The sequence below is a fragment of the Chlorocebus sabaeus genome, chromosome 10 (genome assembly GCF_047675955.1).
Source record: "Chlorocebus sabaeus isolate Y175 chromosome 10, mChlSab1.0.hap1, whole genome shotgun sequence".
NCBI classification, from domain to species: Eukaryota; Metazoa; Chordata; class Mammalia; order Primates; family Cercopithecidae; genus Chlorocebus; species Chlorocebus sabaeus.
The window spans coordinates 119887717-119904868 of NC_132913.1; the positions used below are offsets into that span (position 1 = coordinate 119887717).

The following is a 17152-nucleotide window of genomic DNA, read 5'->3' on the forward strand; positions in this document are numbered from 1 at the left end:
CAGCCTCCTGAGTAGCTGGGATTACAGGCAACCACCACCACGCCCGGCTAATTTTTGGTATTTTTAGTTCCAAAAGTTGACGAGTCGACCTGCTCCACGCATAATTTCAAGGTGGTCACGTTGGGGTCACCACTTGCAGCTTGTAGCTGCTGTGAACGCTGAGAGTGAAGTACTCAGACGATTTCAGCTGAGTGGGGCAGGGAGCAGCTCCTCTGAGAGAGTGCTGCCCCCAAATCTGTCCGCCAAGTATTTATTAGAGGGCTTGTTAAACTACAAACATCCACCAGATGGGTTTTTGCCGTGGGGTCATGAGGCACATATGGCCTTGTAAAAGCACTCAGACCACATTCTTAGGAGGCTGTTTTCAGCGCTCCTTATCACACATTCCACTCCTTGTCCTGTTTTCAAGGTCAAGGAGTTACATTCTCACGCACAAACAACGTACACACAGTGCCTGAGTATTTTTCCATGCCTCAAGCTCAAATGCACCCCCCACATCTCCCCCTTCATTAATTCTTAGAGCTTGCTGGTTATCTAATGCAAGGTAAGCGTCTATCCTTCTTCCCTGGTCATAAATGCTTTGGGCGGCAGCACAGAGCCATTTATAGAAGCCTAGCAATCAGATACAAAAAATAATATAGCGGCCATCACCCAAATGCGTATATTTAACTCAGGCAACCAAGTATTCGGGTTCAGTCATTGAAAGCCTTCTTGTAATTGCCGAAGGCTATTTGTTTGTAATTGCTGTGAGACCATTCTTCAACTTGTTTCTTCAACTCGACCTCAGATGCTTTGTACATAAGCTTGAATATATTGCCGTGCACTCCCTCCACCCCCCCACCCCCGCCCTCATTGCCTGCCAGAGAGCTGGGAAATGGCTGCTCCCGCTGCTCCGCTAAACACCGAAGTTACCCCAGGTAAATTACTTACGACTTCCTCCCGCGCGCGGCCGCTGTGCCCTCCCTCACCTCCTCCCCTGCTTTCCCTTCCTCTCCTCTCGCGCACCCTCCTCCCGCGCGCAGGAACCCCTGGGCAAGGCCACTGCGCCCTGGGTCCGCGGCCGCTGATGGGGCGCTCCGGGCGCGCACTCACACGGATGACGTAGCGCAAAGAGTTGCTGTAGTCCAGGCTGACCATGAGTGAGAAGAGCGCGACGGTGCTGTACACGCCCTGCACTTTTTACAGCAGCTGGTTGAGGTCCCATCCCGCAGCGACCCCCGGGTGCTCCGCCGCGCCGCACTGCGCAGGTCCCAGCCCCCGCAGTCGTCGAGATCTTCAGCCTGGGCAGCGGGTTCAGTCGTTCGATCTTGCGCATCTCGAGGCACAAGCGGAAGAAGGCGCGCACCTAGTGCTGGGCAGCGCCGCTGGGTCCACCCTTGGGCCGAGCCAGCAGGCGCCGCAGGCGCTCCTCGTTCTGCTCGCCAGTGGCCGCAATGGTGCCATAGGTGAGCTTGTCGTCAGGGATGGCGTGGCGCCTCAGCCAGCCGCCGCAGGCGAACGAGTAGAAGTCCTGGCATGGGTCGATGCTGGCGTCCAGGTTGGCTGCCAGGAAGCGAGCGGCGCACGCAAAGGCCTTGCGCTCAGGACAGCCTTCAGGACAGGAGCTGCCGCCGGCCGCGACCGAGCCCAGGTACCTGAGCGCCAACATAGCCGCCAGGATAGAGCAGAGGCCGGCTGCAAACACCAACCCGACAGCAGGCTCACCGCAAGCTGCTTCCAGCGCTGCAGCCTGGTCTGGGCCCGGTGGCCTGGGGGCAGAAAGGCCCCGCAAGCGCCCCCCGCGCCGCAGTGACTCACATACTTGACCTCCTAGAACTCATCGTAGTGCGCCATCAGCGAATACCAGGACTGCATGGCGCTGAGGCCGCTGGGGTGCAGCCCTGGGCCACCTGGGCTACGCGATGCGCGTGACCGCCGGCCTCCTCGTGGGCCTCAGCGTGGCTCCTGGGGCCTCAGCTGCCAGAAGGACAGAGGCAAGCTCATGAGGCGCCGCAGCCCGACGGGGTTCCCGGGCACTGCGAGGTGAGAAATAGGCCTGGGTGCAGAGGCCCCAGCCGCGGGCCTCATTCACTGGGGAAACCAGGGACCAGGAGGGGTCGGCGGGGCCACCACCTCCGCGTTCACAGTGGAGTCTTCTCCCCTGTCCCCCTCTCTGCACACACGTGCGGGTCCCTGGGTTGGGAGGGCCCTGATGGGAAGGGGGAGGCGCTGGGCACGGGGCCTGGCACGTAGTGGGCCTTCACTGAAAGGCCGGTACCTCTTCCCTTCACCTTTCTGGTCCAGGACCTGCCCCAGCCAAGGCCGGGCGGAATGTGGGGGAAGGAGCGGAGGCTGGAGTGAGGAGGTGCGGTCAGGAGCGCGCCTATACTGCACTTTCAGTTTTCCACGCTGAACACAGAGGCTCCACAAAGTGGCCAAAGAACCAAACTTTGTACTCGCGGAAGTCCGCGGGATCGACCACTCCAACCCCGCTCGCTGGCTTCCTCTGCTCGGTGGCCCGACGGCCCACCCGCCCCTTCCCCAGGGGCGAGCGCCAACGCCCCAGGGTCGTGGATACACAGCCCACCCCCTGGGCGGCCCTGATGGAGACCGGCTCCGTCCCTCACCCACCCCCGCTCCCCGTCTGTGACCCCGACCCGAGCCACTCCTGACTTCAATAGGTTCTCCCCAGAATCCAAACTTGGGCGAAGTTTCACCTCCCGCGGGGCGCGAGCAGACGAAGCCGGGAGGCTCTGCGCAGCGGCCGAGATGGTGGTGACTGCTGCAGGGATTCGGCGCCATTTACCTGGCAAGTGCGCACCTGAGCAGGACCTGGCCTAGCGGGCCCCCTACGAACCAGAGCCTGAGCCTGAACAGAGCTGCACGGGCAGCTGCTGTCTGCCAGCGCCCCCTGCCTTTTCTGCCGCTGAGCCGCCAGCCCGCGGGGTCCAGCCCTGTCCCAGGACCAGTAAAGGCAGCGGGTACTCCTGGGAGGGGTCCCTTCGGATCCCGCGTCCCCAAGCTGAGCTGCCCACCAGCCGGCTAGAAAGGGGCTGGAGCTACGCAGCTGGGGGCCACCATGCCCCAGCCCATAGCCCTAGAGCACCGCCCGGGGAGGACTCCTCCTAAAGGATAAGGGAACCTTAATGGAGTGCCTGGGCTGCCTGCACAGCGCCAGCGCGGAGCACACCTTCACCAGGGACCTTCCTTGTCCTCCTGGGAACCCCTGTACAGGATCTCCACAGGGCGTCTGGGCTTCTGGTTGGCCTCGCTCTCTTCCCCCAGTTCCTGACCCAGGGAGAGCAACGGAGCACCCTGCCAGAAGGCGGCCTGGGGCTGCGAGTGCGGCCCCATGATAGCAATGCACAGTTAACCCAGAGCACAGCAATCGCAGCCTATCGGAGGTGACGTGGGTTTAGCCTCTGACCACATAGTCCTGGTCACCCTGCACAGACTGCCAATAAAGAGGGGTCCGAGGCCCAGCTCCTTGGCTCCCCTGCAGTGTCTCCAAAAGGGAAGCTGAGGCTGTGGGTCAGTGGGTGAGGCCAGTGGTCCAGGCTCCAGTTCCGCCTTGCACAAAGACCTTCCTAATCTTTCACCACAAAATACTCCTGTCCAACCTCAGACTGGTGCCACTCTTTTCCTTGATCCTTGTAGCCAAGGATAAATATTTCAAAACAATCCTGTGATCCTCCTCCATTTTCCTTTTAAAACCTTTATCTTCCTTCCCCTTCCTAAATTCACACGTACTTTCCTATGGCCTGCTTATTCCCATTGCAATACCTATTTCCAAAGAAAGTTCATTTTATTTTAGAGTCTTTCTGTATTTGTTATGCAGTGTCACATAGTGGAGCCAGAAGTGGGACCGAAGTGAATTCAGCTTGGGTGAATCAGAGTTTCCTGGAATCTAACGCAGGGTTGACTGAGCCCTCTGCAGACTGCCCTTTCCAGGAGTTGATTTTCTGTTCTGGTGAATCTCCTCAAGTACCCAGACTCCCTCCCTTTGGCCAGTTCCTTTTTACTTTATGCTGGATGTGATTTGGTTATAAGGCTCCCTTAAACAAAGGACCTTTCATCCCTCCTGGGAGTATAAAGTTTGGGTTTCTTTCTTTTTTTCTTTTTGCTTGTTTACTTTTGGCAAGCACTTTCTGGTGTAAAGAGAAGTACCCTTCTGGTTTGAGGACTCTGATTTCTACAGAATTAACGTTCTGTCTGCGAGGGAAGTCTTTTCTGGTGAACTCACTTTTGGTTCTGCATGCCTGACTGAATATTATCTTTGGTGTGCACACCTTGGTTGAAGTTTTGTGAGCACTCTGATTTTGGTTTTGTTTCCCACATCTTTAAATGATTTCGCTCATTTTTTTTTCTTGCTTGTTCCTGAACATCTTCTGATCATCCCACAGCAAAAATAAACATAAATAGTTTAGCACCATAGGAATTCTTAAAACACACATACACATGGTGAGGGTGGGCCCCTCCAGGTGGCTCCTGCCTGTAATCCCTGCACTTTGGGAGGCTGAGGTGAGAGGATGGCTTGAGCTAAGGAGTTGGAGACCAGCCTGGGCAACACGATGAAAACCCCCCTCAAAAACAAACATGAAAATGAGCTGGGTGTGGTGGTACTCACCTGTCACAGCAATCTGGGCCCACATTCAGGAGAAATGGACTTGGAGAGGAACCAGAGTGCTCAAGGGTGTGTGATGTGTGCCACAATGGTGGACTGTGATGGTTACTACGGGACTGAATGAAGGGGGAAGAACTCAGAAATGAAAACAAAGGCAAAAGAAAAAGGCTCTAAAGAAGGGGCCAGGGAGCTCCTTGCTTCTAGTGAGCAAGGGCCTTGAGCTTCCACAGCCCTTCGTATTTACTGGGTAGCAAGAGCAGGGAGGAGCAGCTAATGATTGCTCAGCTGCTTGATTGATCACAGGTTTACATTATTGTTATCAGGTTTCAGATGTGCCCAATCACAAGAAACACTGTGCCTGGGGCGTAACTGCTGTCAGCATTCCTCCTGGGCGGCAGAAGCAGTTTGTCAGTTGGTCAACAACCTGTTTCATGAGAACAGTTTGCTGTTTACTCACATAGCCTCCAGTGGTATACTGAGTTGATCATGAGCATCATTCTTTCAGCCTCCAACAGTGGGCAAAACAGACTTCTCCCCTTGTGGAGGGCACAGTCCAGTGGAAGAGGAATGTTTTTCATGCTGGCCTTCAAACTGTGGGGAGTTGTTGGAATAGGACAACGGGCTTAGGAAGGCCTTTCCTAGAAAGTGTGGTTTGAGCTGAGAACTAGGGATAACTAGGAGTTAGGCTGATAAGGGAGGGGAGGTGGTGATTGGAGGAGAAATCATCTGTCTTTGTCCGAGATTACCCTGCGTTAGGGCAGTAGCTGACCCTTTTCTGGGATCACCCAAGGTGGGATAGTGGGTGGAGGAGACATGTGAACTGTCAGGACTAGTAGATTCTGAATCCTGTCTCTGCCATGTCCTGCTGTGTGGCCTTGGGCAATGTACTTGTCTCTCTGTTGCTTCTGATAGAAAAGGAGGGTGGTGAGAGAGATTCAAGTTGAAGAGAGACAAAGTTAATCATGTTTTAAAGTGTTGGCTATGGCTGCTGTGGGGAGATTGGATTAGAGTGGGGGTGTTAAGGAAAAGGGAGAGACTTGGATTTCTGGTGAGAATCAAGGTAGCTGAGGCCAGGGTTTGGTGCTGTGGGTGGGGAAGCATAGAAAGTGATCCTTTTTTTTTTTTTTTTTTTTTTTGAGATGGAGTCTCGGTCTGTCACCCAGGCTGGAGTGCAGTAGTGTGAACTTGGCTCATAGCAACCTCCACTTCTGGGTTCAAGCAGTTCTCCTGCCTGAGCCTCTTGAGTAGCTGGGATTACAGGCATGAGCCTCTACACCTGAATAATTTTTGTATTTTTAGTAGAGATGGGGTTTCACCATCATGGCCAGGCTGGTCTTGAACTCCTGGCCTCAAGTGATCTGCCCACCTTGGCCTTTCAAAGTGCTGGCATTATAGGCATAATCAGAAGTGAAAATTAGGCCAGGTGGGGTGGCTCACGCCTGTAATCCTAGCACTTTGGGAGGCTGAGGTGGGCGGATCAAGAGATCAGGAAATCAAGACCATTCTCGCCAACATGGTGAAACTCCATCTCTACTAAAAATACAAAAATTAGCTGGGCGTGGTGGCAAGAGCCTGTACTGACAGCTACTAGGGAGGCTGAGGCGGGAGAATTGCTTGAACCCAGGAGGCGGAAGTTGCAAGGAGCCAAGATCATGCCACTGCACTCTAGCCTGGCGACAGAGCCAGACTCTGTCTCAAAAAACAAAAAATAAAAAAAGGAAGTGATAATTAATTGGATTTGGTCGGTGAGGGAGTGGTCAAGGGTAACTTTCAGGTTTCTCTCTTCTGTTATTATAAGTAAAAAAGAATGGCTGAACTTCATTAATATATTTTCCATTTTTGTGGTCATGCAAAAAATATTTTCCATCTATTCCATTTAAAGACTAATAACAGGCCAGGTGCGGTGGCTCACACCCCTTAATCCCAGCACTTTAGGAGGCTGAGGTGGGCAGATCACCTGAGGTCAGGAGTTCAAGACCAGGCTAATCAACATGGTAAAACCCCATTTCTACTAAAAATAGAAACATTAGCTGGGCATGGTGGCAGGCACCTGTAGTCCTAGCTACTCGGGAGGCTGAGGCAGGAGAATCATTTGAACCCACCTGCGGAGATTGCAGTGAGCCAAGATTGCACCATCGCACTCCAGCCTGAGTGACAGAGCAAGACTCCATTTCAAAAAAAAAAAAAAAAAAAAAAGGTCGAAGAAAGCCAAGCATCCATCAACAGACAATGGAAAAACAGAATGGGGTCATCCACCCATTGAAATATCATGCAGCCTTGAAAAGGAAGGAGGCCCTGAAGAAGATTCTGTTACAACGTGGATGAACGGTTAGGACATTACACCCCGTGAAATATGAAAGCCACAAAAGGACAAATACTGTCTCCTGTAAAATAAGATTCTTAAAAACAATAACAAAAAGCACAAATACACATGAACACACTTCTTTGAGGTCCCTAGAGGAATCAAATTCATAGAGACAGAAGTGGAATGGAGGTTACCTGGGACTGGAGGAAGAGCAATGGGTTAGGGTTAGAGTTGGGTTTAGGGTTGGGGTTGGGGTTAAGGTTGAGTTGGGGTTTAATAGGGACAGAGCTTCAGCATTTCAGGATGAGAACATTCTGGAGATCAGCTGCACAACACTGTGCGTGTACTCAACACTGCCGCCCTGTATACTTGAAAATAGTGAAGGAGGTAAATTTCATGTACCATGTTATGTAGCACAATTCAAAAACTGGTTCAAGAAGAAAAGACTCCTCCAGCTCCACCCACCCCAGCCCAACCACAGCAGCCCCTTCTCCACTCAGGCCTGTTTACCTCAAACCCCAGGCTTGGCCCTCAGAACCCAGGGGACCTCACCTGCTGCCCAGCCTCTGCCTGCCCTGCCCCACTCCACACCACGCCCAGGGCCTCCCCTCATGCCAAGCTTTCCCGGGGCCTCCTGTCTGCATCCTGCCTGGCTTCCCGCTGGTCATCCTGGGGCTCTCAGGGAAGATGTCACCCTCCATGGACCATTCCTACCTCCTGCTTGTTGCCCCCTTAGTTCCCTCTACCTCCTGCTTCATCTTGCTTAGAAATATTCTTGCCTAAAGGTCAGAGGAGACTCACTAACAGGCAGGTCCTTAATTAATTCATTGATTCACTCCAAAGTCAGAGCCAGTCAGGAGCTTTCACAGCCATCCTGAGTTTTTTTAAGATGGTGTTTCACTTTGTCACCCAGGCTGGAGTGCCGTGGCACCATCTCGGTTCCCTGCAACCTCTGCCTCCCAGGTTCAAATGATTCTCCTGCCTCAGCCTCCCAAGTAGGTGGGATTACATGTGTGTACCACCATGCCGGCTAACCTTTTTTCATTTTTATTTTATTTATTTTTTTTGAGAGAGTCTTGCTCTGTTGCCCAGGCTGGAGTACAGTGGCGCAATCTTGGCTCACTGCTACCTCCGCATCCCAGGTTCATGTGATTCTCCCACCTCAGTCTCTCGAGTATAAGGGATTACAGGAGCCGGCCACCACACTGGGCTAATTTTTGTATTTTTAGTAGAGACAGGGCTTCAACATCATCGCCAGACTGGTCTCAGACTTCTGAAGTCAGGTGATATGCTCGCCTCAGCCTCACAAAATGCTGGGATTACAGGAAATAGCCACTGCACCCAGCAGAGTTTCGTGTTTAAGTTGGAATTTTTGACAAACTGTAGATTCACATGTAGTAGTAAGAAATAATACAAGAAGGCTGGGCGTGGTGGCTCAAGCCTGTAACCCCAGCACTTTGGGAGGCCGAAGTGGGTGGATCGCCTGAGCTCAGGAGTTCAAGATCAGCCTGGCAATATGGCAAAATCCCAACTATATAAAAATAATACAAAAAATTAGCCAGGTATTGTGATGTGCACCTGTGGTACCGGCTACTCCTGAGGCTGAGGTGCAACGATGGCTTAAGGCTGGGGGGCAGAGGTTGCAGTGAGCTGAGATGGCACACTGCACTCCAACCTGGGTGACTGAGAAAACATCTCAAAAAAAGAAAAAGAAAGAAAAGAATAATAATAATAATAACATAAGAAATACCGGGCTGGGCACGGTGACTCACACCTGTAATCCCGGCACTTTGGGAGGCCAAGGTGGCTGGATCACGAGGTCAGAAGATCGAGACCATCCTGGCTAACATGGTGAAACCCCCGTCTCTACTAAAAATACAAAAAAATTAAAATTAGCTGGGCATGGTGGCAGATGCCAATAGTCCCAACTACTCGGGAGGCTGAGGCAGGAGAATGGCATGAACCCGGGAGGCGGAGCTTGCAGTGAGCCAAGATAGCGCCACTGCACTCCAGCCTGGCCGCAGAGCAGAACTCCGTCTCAAAAAAAAAAAAAAAAAAAAAATACCAGCTGGGCGCAGTGGCTTATGCTTGTAATCTCAGTACTTTGGGAGGTCGAGGCAGGCGGATCACCTGAGGTCAGGAGTTTGAGACCAGCCTGACCAACATGGAGAAACCCCATCTCTACTAAAAATACAAAATTAGCTGGGTGTGGTAGCGCATGCCTGTAATCCCAGCTACTCCATACGTTGAGGAAGGAGAATCACTTGAACCTGGGAGGCGGAGGTTGCAGTGAGCCGAGATTGTGCCACTGCACTCCAGCCTGGGCAACAAGAGTGAAACTCTGTCTCACCAAAAAAAAAAAAAAAAAAAAAAAAAAAAAAAAGCCTTGTGCACTTTGCTTAGCCTCCCTCAATGGCATAATCCACAGTGATTATTCAGATTTCCCCAGTGTTCGCTGTATTCATGTGCATGTGTGTGGTGGGAGTGTGTATACAATTTTATCACCCAAGTAAGTTTGTGTAACAGCACCATAGTTGAGATACTGAAGTGCTCCAACCCCACAGGGTCGCTTTTATAACCAGGCCACCTCTTTCCTCCACCTCTTCCTCTGTCCCTAATCCCTGGCAATCTGCTCTGCATCCTGTATGTCTAAAATTTTGTCATTTCAACTAAGTTACATAAATGCAAACAAACAACGTGTGATCTCTTGGGAAGGGCGTTTTTTAACTCAACATAACTTCCTGGAGCTTCATCCAAGCGTGTGCCATAGCTGGCTCCTGCGTAGTGCTGAGCCATATTTCACGGGGTGGAAGCATCACAGTGTGTTTAACCAACCACCTGATGAAGGAAGTTTGGGCAGCTTTCAGTTTTGGCTTTTATAAACAAAGCTGCGATGAGTATTCGTGGGTAGGTTTTTTAGTGAACATGTTTTCATTCCTCTTGGATAAATGGCCAGGGCTGTATGGCGGTTGCATGTGTAGTTTTTGGAGAATCTGCCAGCTTGTTTTGCAGACTGGCTGCACCATTACGTGTCCACCAGCAAGCTGAGGGATTGAATTTTTCAGCATACTTGCCAGCATCTGGTGTTGTCGTATTTTTTATTTTAGCCGTTCTGATAGCTGTGTAGTGGGAAGTTTCTTTCAATGCTTTTCTTATGATGACCTTAAGCGATCCTCAGCTACAGTTTGCCCTGGTTTCCTAACTCAGGCCTGTAATCCTAGAACTTTGGGAGGTTGAGGCAGGAAGATCCCTTGAGGCCAGGCTGGGCAACATGGAGAGACCCTGTCTTTACAAAAAATTAAAAAATTACTCAGGTGTGGTGGTGGGCCTGGGACGCCTTTCGTCCCAGCTACTCCAGAGGGTGAGACGGGAGAATCACCTGAGCCCAGGAGTTCGACGCTGCAGTGAGCCATGTTTGAGCCACTGTATTGCAGCCCAGGTGACATAGGGATACCGTGTCTCACAAAAGAAGAAAAAAAAGAAGAAATATCAATAAACGTGTGTGAAAAGGTGTCCACCAATGTAGAAGAGACCACACTGGGTGGGGTGGTATCCCAGATCCCACGTTGGCACAGATTTAAAAGTCTACCCCTAGGGAGCTGGAGGGAACTGGAGGAACCAATAGGAGCATCGTTCTGAATGTTCAGCTGTGCACATCCCATGAGACAGCAATTCTGTCCTGGAGAAACTTGGCACATGTTTCAGGAGGAAAGCACCAACGTGTACAAAGTGGCATCGTCTAAATAGTCAGACATTGAAACAGCCCCAAATGTTGATTGACAACAGAAAAGATAAAAGGTCAGTAGTTTCACAATTAGAATAGTATACAGCAATGGATATAATCAGGCTTTTGTAACATGCAACAGATTAAATGAATCTCACAGATATAAAGCTGGACAAAAGATGCAAATCACAAAAGAATACATAGGGTGGAACATATCTTTTATGTATATAAAGTTTAACTGGGAAAAACTAAACTATATGAGGGATAAAACTATGAAGAGGAAATGAGTATCAAAAAATTCAGGGAGACCAGGTGCAGTGACTCATACTTGTAATCTCAGCACTTTGGGAGGCCAAGGTAAGAAAGAAGATTGCTTGAGCCCAGGGGTTTGAAACCAGTCTGATCAACACAGGGAGATTCTATCTCTAGAAAAAATTTAAACATTAGCTTTGTGTGGTGGCACATGCCTGTACTCCCAGCTACTTTCAAGGCTGAGTTGGGAGGGTCACTTGAGCCAGAGTGTGAGGCTGCAGTGAATTACGATCCTGCCACTGCACTCCACCTGGGTGGGAGAACAAGACTCTGTCTCTAAACAAACAAACAAAACAAAAACCAACCAACAAACAAACCCAACAATTCAGTTTCCTTTGGTGACAAAGGAAGAGATAGGGTTATGAACGGGGAAGGTATGGGGTGGGCTGGGGAGATCCTGGTCATAGTCCATTTCTTCCTTTTTTTTAGATGGAGTCTCACTCTCACCCAGGCTAGAGTGCAGTGGCGCAATCTTGGCTCACTTCAACCTCCACCTCCCGGGTTCAAGCAATTCTCCTGCCTCAGACTCCTGAGCAGCTGGGACTATAGGCACATGCCACCATGCCCAGCTAATTTTTTGTATTTTTGGTAGAGACAGGGTACTGTGTTGCCCAGGCTGGTCTCGAACTCCTGAGCTCAGGCAATCTACCTGCCTCAGCCTCCCAAAGTGCTGGGATTACAGGCGTGAGCTACCACATTCACTGTCATAGTCCATTTCTTGATCCAGGTGGTGGTTTCTTCAGTGTTCAATTCTGTAATTATTCTTTAGGTCACAGCTTTCTGTTTTAAGCACTATGCTTAAATGTTTGATACATCTCAAAAAGAAGGAAAGAAAAAGGAACATGCTCGCAGTTTCATTTAGATTAGATGTGTCTGTTCTAGCTACATTTCCCATTTTCATCTCAACCAGCATTTTCGAAAATGTGTCATATACATATTGCCAATCTGTGCCACTCCCGATGATGTTAGGTGCTATGGGGGACGTTTTAGCTGCTATCTAGGCATGACATTAAATAGCATTGGAATTCACAATAGCATTGGACTTCACAATGAGAAAGTTATTAGTTTTTTAATCTTTTCCATCCCTTCTGATAATGTCAAAGAGAGAATCTCAGTTGGTTCTATGATGTCTTCACTACCACCCTAACTTTGCCATCTCCCTTTTAACAAAATAAAGCATGCTTTAGACTCAAAGCAACTAAGGAAATTGTAATAATATTGCTTTTTAGTCAGTTTGCTGGCAGGAGATGGCAGTCTTCTATTTTTAGTAGCTACAAGTTTCTAATAAACTTAAGGAAAAACTGAGCTTATATAAAGAAAAATATTCATTGCCAGGCACGGTGGCTCACACCTGTAATATCAGCCCTTTGGGAGGCTGAGGCTAGAGGATTGCTTGAGGTAGGCAGTTTGAGACCAGCCTGGCCAACATGTTGAAACCGCATCTCTACTAAAAATACAGAAATTAGCCAGGTGTGGTGGCACGTGCCTGTGATCTCAGCTACTTGGGAGGTTGAGACAGAAGAATTGCTTGAACCTGGGAGGCAGAGGGTGCAGTGACCTGAGATCATTCCACTGCACTCCAACCCGGGCAACAGAGCAATATTCCATTAAAAAAGACGTACCTTGGCCAGTGTGGTGGCTCACGCCTGTAATCCCTGTAATCAGTATTTTACAGATGGGAACCATTTATAATTTTATGTATATCCGTACAACCCCAATATATTTGGTACTTCTATAAAATTTTAAGAAGCCAAAAACACACTTATATTTACATTTGGCAATTTATGTTTTTGTGTTTTACCTTATTTGGAAATGCCCCGTATATTTAATGAGTATCTGTCACTTAATGTAATATAACATGACTTTAAGATTTCAAATTCTGACCGTGCAGTGGCTCACTCCTGTAATCCCAGCACTTTGGAAGGCCAAGAGGGGAGGATTGCTCGAGACCAGGAGCTGGAGACCAGCCTGGCCAACATGGTGAAATCCTGTCTCTACTAAAAATACAAAATTTAGCTGGGCATGGTGGCACATGCCTGTAATCCCAGCTACTCGAGAGGCTGAGGCACAAGAATCACTTGAACCTGAGAGGCAGAGGTTGCAGTGAGTCAAGATGGTGCTATTACACTCCAGCCTAAGCAACAGTGTGAGAATCTGCCTTAAAAAACACAAAAGCAAAACACACAGAGCAATAACAACAACTAATTCTATGAAAAGCTTATTTATAGACATGTATGCCATGTACATTTACCTAACTTATATTTTTAAGAACTATATCCCCATTAGTTTTGAATACTGAGATATTACACAAAGCTAATCCTCATTTTAGGTTATTCTCCTGTTTACGATTTTTGTAGCCTGTGACTCTCAGATGTTCACCTAAGAACCTTAAAGTTAAATAAATAGGTATTTTGCCAGTAACTTGTAAGACAAGAGTTGTTTTCATTAAAGCAGAAATGCTAAATTAGTTTTATTGATCAAAGAACGCCACAAGCAAAGATCACTCTGTTTTTAGGTTGGGTTTAAAGTTTTATGACCTGGAAGCATCTAGCAGAGACACGTATAATCCTACCTGACCCGCAAACCCAGGGGAAAATGTACGCTGCAAATGCTAAAGATGGATGTGCGCGGTGGCTCACGCCTGTAATCCCAGCACTCTGGGAGGCCGAGGTGGGTGGATCACTTGAGGCCAGGAGTTCGAGATCAGCCTGGCCTACATGGCAAGACCCATTCTCTATTACAAATACACAACAATTAGCCAGGGGTGGTGAGGCGTGCCTGTAGTACTATCTATTCAGGAGGCTGAGGCATGAAAATTACTTGAATCTGGGAGGTGGAGGTTGCAGTGAGCCAAGATTGCACCCCTTTACTCCAGCCTGGGTGACAGAGCAAGACTCTGTCCTAAAAAAAAAAAAAAAAAGGAAGGCCAGGCGCGGTGGCTCACGCTTGTAATCCCAGCACTTTGGGAGGCCGAGGCGGGCGGATCACAAGGTCAGGAGATCGAGACCATCCTGGCTAACATGGTGAAACCCCGTCTCTACTAAAAATACAAAAAAATTAGCCGGGCGCGGTGGCAGGCGCCTGTAGTCCCAGCTACTCGGGAGGCTGAGGCAGGAGAATGGCATGATCCCGGGAGGCGGAGCTTGCAGTGAGCCGAGATAGTGCCACTGCACTCCAGCCAGGGGGACAGAGCAAGACTCCGTCTCAAAAAAAAAAAAAGAAAAGAAAAGAAACAAAAGAACATACTAAATATATTTGTACTTTTATCAACAAATTTAAAATCAGCTTATTTATCAAAGATGTAGTTAAATCACGTGAACTAAAAGGGGTATCTGGGTTCATTACTATGCTATATTTGTATATGTGTATACATGTATTTACATATGTATACAGGTATTTATGTGTCTACACATGTGTACATATACATACATAGATATGTGTGTGCGTGTATATATGTATATTTGTGTGTATGTATACATATCTATATTTGAGAAAGGGTCTCACTCCATCACACAGGCTGGAGTGCAGTGGTGCAATCACAGCTCACTACAGCCTCTACTTCTGGAGTTAAAGTGATTCTCCCGCCTCAGCCTCCCAGGTAACTGGGACTACAGGCACATGCCACCAAGGCCCGGCTAAGTTTTGTTGTTTTTTTTTTTTTTTGTAGAGATGCAGTTTTGCCACGTGGCTTAGGCTGGTCTTGAATTCCTGAGCTCAAGCAATCCACACACCTCGGTCTCGCAAAGTGATGGGACTAAAGATGTCTGACACCACACCCAGCCTATATACATATTTTTTTAGAGATGGGGACTTACTGTGTTGCTCAGACTGGCCTCAAATTCCTGGTTTCAAGTAATCCTCCTGCCTCATCCCTCTGAGTAGCTGGGAATACAGGCATGCTTCACATGCCCTGCTCACTGTATATTTTAACAAGTTTATCTTTTTTTTTTTTTTTTGAGACACAGTCTCGCTCTGTTACCCAGGCTGGAGTGATCTCGGCTCACGGCTGCCTCTGCACCCACGGGTTCAAGCGATTCTCCTGCCTCAGCCTCCTGAGTAGCTAGGATTACAGGCACATGCCATCAGTCCCTGCTACTTTTTTTTTATTTTTAGTAAAAATAGGGTTTTGCCATGTGGCCCAGGCTGGTCTTGACCTCCTGACCTCAGCTGATCCACCTGCATTGGCCTCTCAGGTGCTGGGATGACAGGCATGAGCTACCGTGTCCGGCCACCCTGAATAGAATTCCTTAAGGGATTTCTGGCTGACTATGCCAGATTTCAACTTAGAGACACAACACACAACATGCAAAAACATATATACATAGACAGAAACATAAATAAGACCTTATAGTTTTCATTTTAGAATTTTAGTTACGAGACAAAAAACATAATACGGACTCACAGATGTATAAAACACAGTTGGATCCAAATGAGATTTCTGAGAAAATGGGAGAGTCCCAAAGCTAAACTGTAAGATTGTTCAGGGCCAGGCACTGTGGCTCATACCTGTAATCCCAGCAATTTGGGAGGCCAAGGTGGGCGTATAACCTGAGGTCAGAAGTTCAAGACCAGCCTGGCCATGATGTTGAAACTCAGTCTCTACTAAATATTCAAAAATTAGGCCGGTGTGGTGGCAGGCATCTGTAATCCCAGCTACTCTGGAGGCAGAAGAATCACTTGAACCCAGGAGGCGGAAGTTGCAGTGAGGTAAGATAGTTCCACGGCATTCCAGCCTGGACAATAGTGAAACTCAGTCTCAAAAAATTGTCATTAGTCTGATCAGCGATCGTATGAGGGCAGTGAACCAAAATTTTGGGTAAAACAGTTTCGTTTTATTTTCTTTCTTTTTTTTTTTTTTTTTTGAGAAGGAGATTTGATCTTGTTGACCAGGCTGGAGTGCATGGCTCGATCTCAGCACACTGCAACCTCCACCTCCAGATTCAAGGGGTTCTCGGGCCTCAGCCTCCCAAATAGCTGGGGTTACAGGCCTGTGCCACCAAGACCGGTTAATTTGTATTTTCAGTAGAGACGGGTTTCACTATATTGGTCAGGTTGGTCTCGAACTCCTGACCTCAGGTGATCCGACTGCCTCAGCCTCCCAAAGTGCTGGGATTACAGGCATGAGCCACCACCCTCAGCCCATTTTATATTTTCAGTCTTTTCCCGATGCACCTAAAATAGACAGCTCTATTCAGCCCTAACAATGTCAGCACACTGGACTTCAAGAAAGAGGGAGTGAGAATTAGGAAGAAAGAGAGGAAGAACTCAGGACAAGTGATTTCAGTACTTTGTGACTCATTCTATGTGGCTGAAAAGTTTCCATGGTCGTACCCAATCCCCTCAGCACGCATCTCAAAGTTTCTACTCTTATGTGGCCACCTAAGCTTTACAAAATCAACTCCGCTGCCTTCTACAACATTCCAGGTACGCTCCAGGCTTCTTTCCTGCGCTGATTTAGACTAGGAATGAGCCAGTGAGTGGGGGGTAAGGATGATTTGTATCCAGAATCCGTTTTTTATAAAAGCCCTTTCTGAGTAGCTGTTCCATCTGTGGTTGCATTTCCACCATTCCCTCATGGCATTGTTTTTATTTAAAAAGGCATTTGCTGTTGGCAATATATCTTATCTGCTATATCTACCTTTTAATGGGACATGAGAAAAAATGAAAGAAGTGGTTTGTGTATTACCCTATTGGAACAGCACCTGGCAAATACCTTCAGCTGAGCCATGTTGGGAACATGTGTGCTTTCAGCCCACTGCGAAGCAAACCTCCCCCGCTGGGTAATTTGCTGTAACACAAATTTCTTCCAATCTTGGGCAGTGTTTTCTCTACATCTCCCAACGGTGTTTGCTGACAAAGAAATGCCTTTCGGTTTGGCGACAGATCATTTACCGTTCACTGTTTCTGTCACTTTTCCTGCAGCAGAAAGAATAAGTGTCTGCTCAGTGATAGGTGTTTTTTGTCTCATGCTATCATGCAAGAAACTTTAGAAGAGCTTTCCAAACATGTATCGTTGCTTAGGAAAAAGCAAAAAATACTGGGTTGAACTGCATATAACTTTAAACATTGATGAGGTCCTGGTGCGGTGGATCACGCCTGTAATCCCAGCACTTCGGAACGTGGAGGCAGGCAGATCACTTGAGGTCAGGAGTTCGAGATCAGCCTGGCCAACATGGAGAAACCCAGTCTCTATTAAAAATACAAAAAT

The 17152-nt window shown here is 48.5% G+C and overlaps 1 pseudogene; it reads right to left on the reverse strand.

Moving 5' to 3' along the window:
* Positions 1-643: 643 nt before the first annotated feature.
* On the reverse strand, positions 644-1854 carry LOC119625278 (endothelin-converting enzyme-like 1 pseudogene; annotated as a pseudogene).
* Between the last annotated feature and the right edge of the window lie 15298 nt (positions 1855-17152).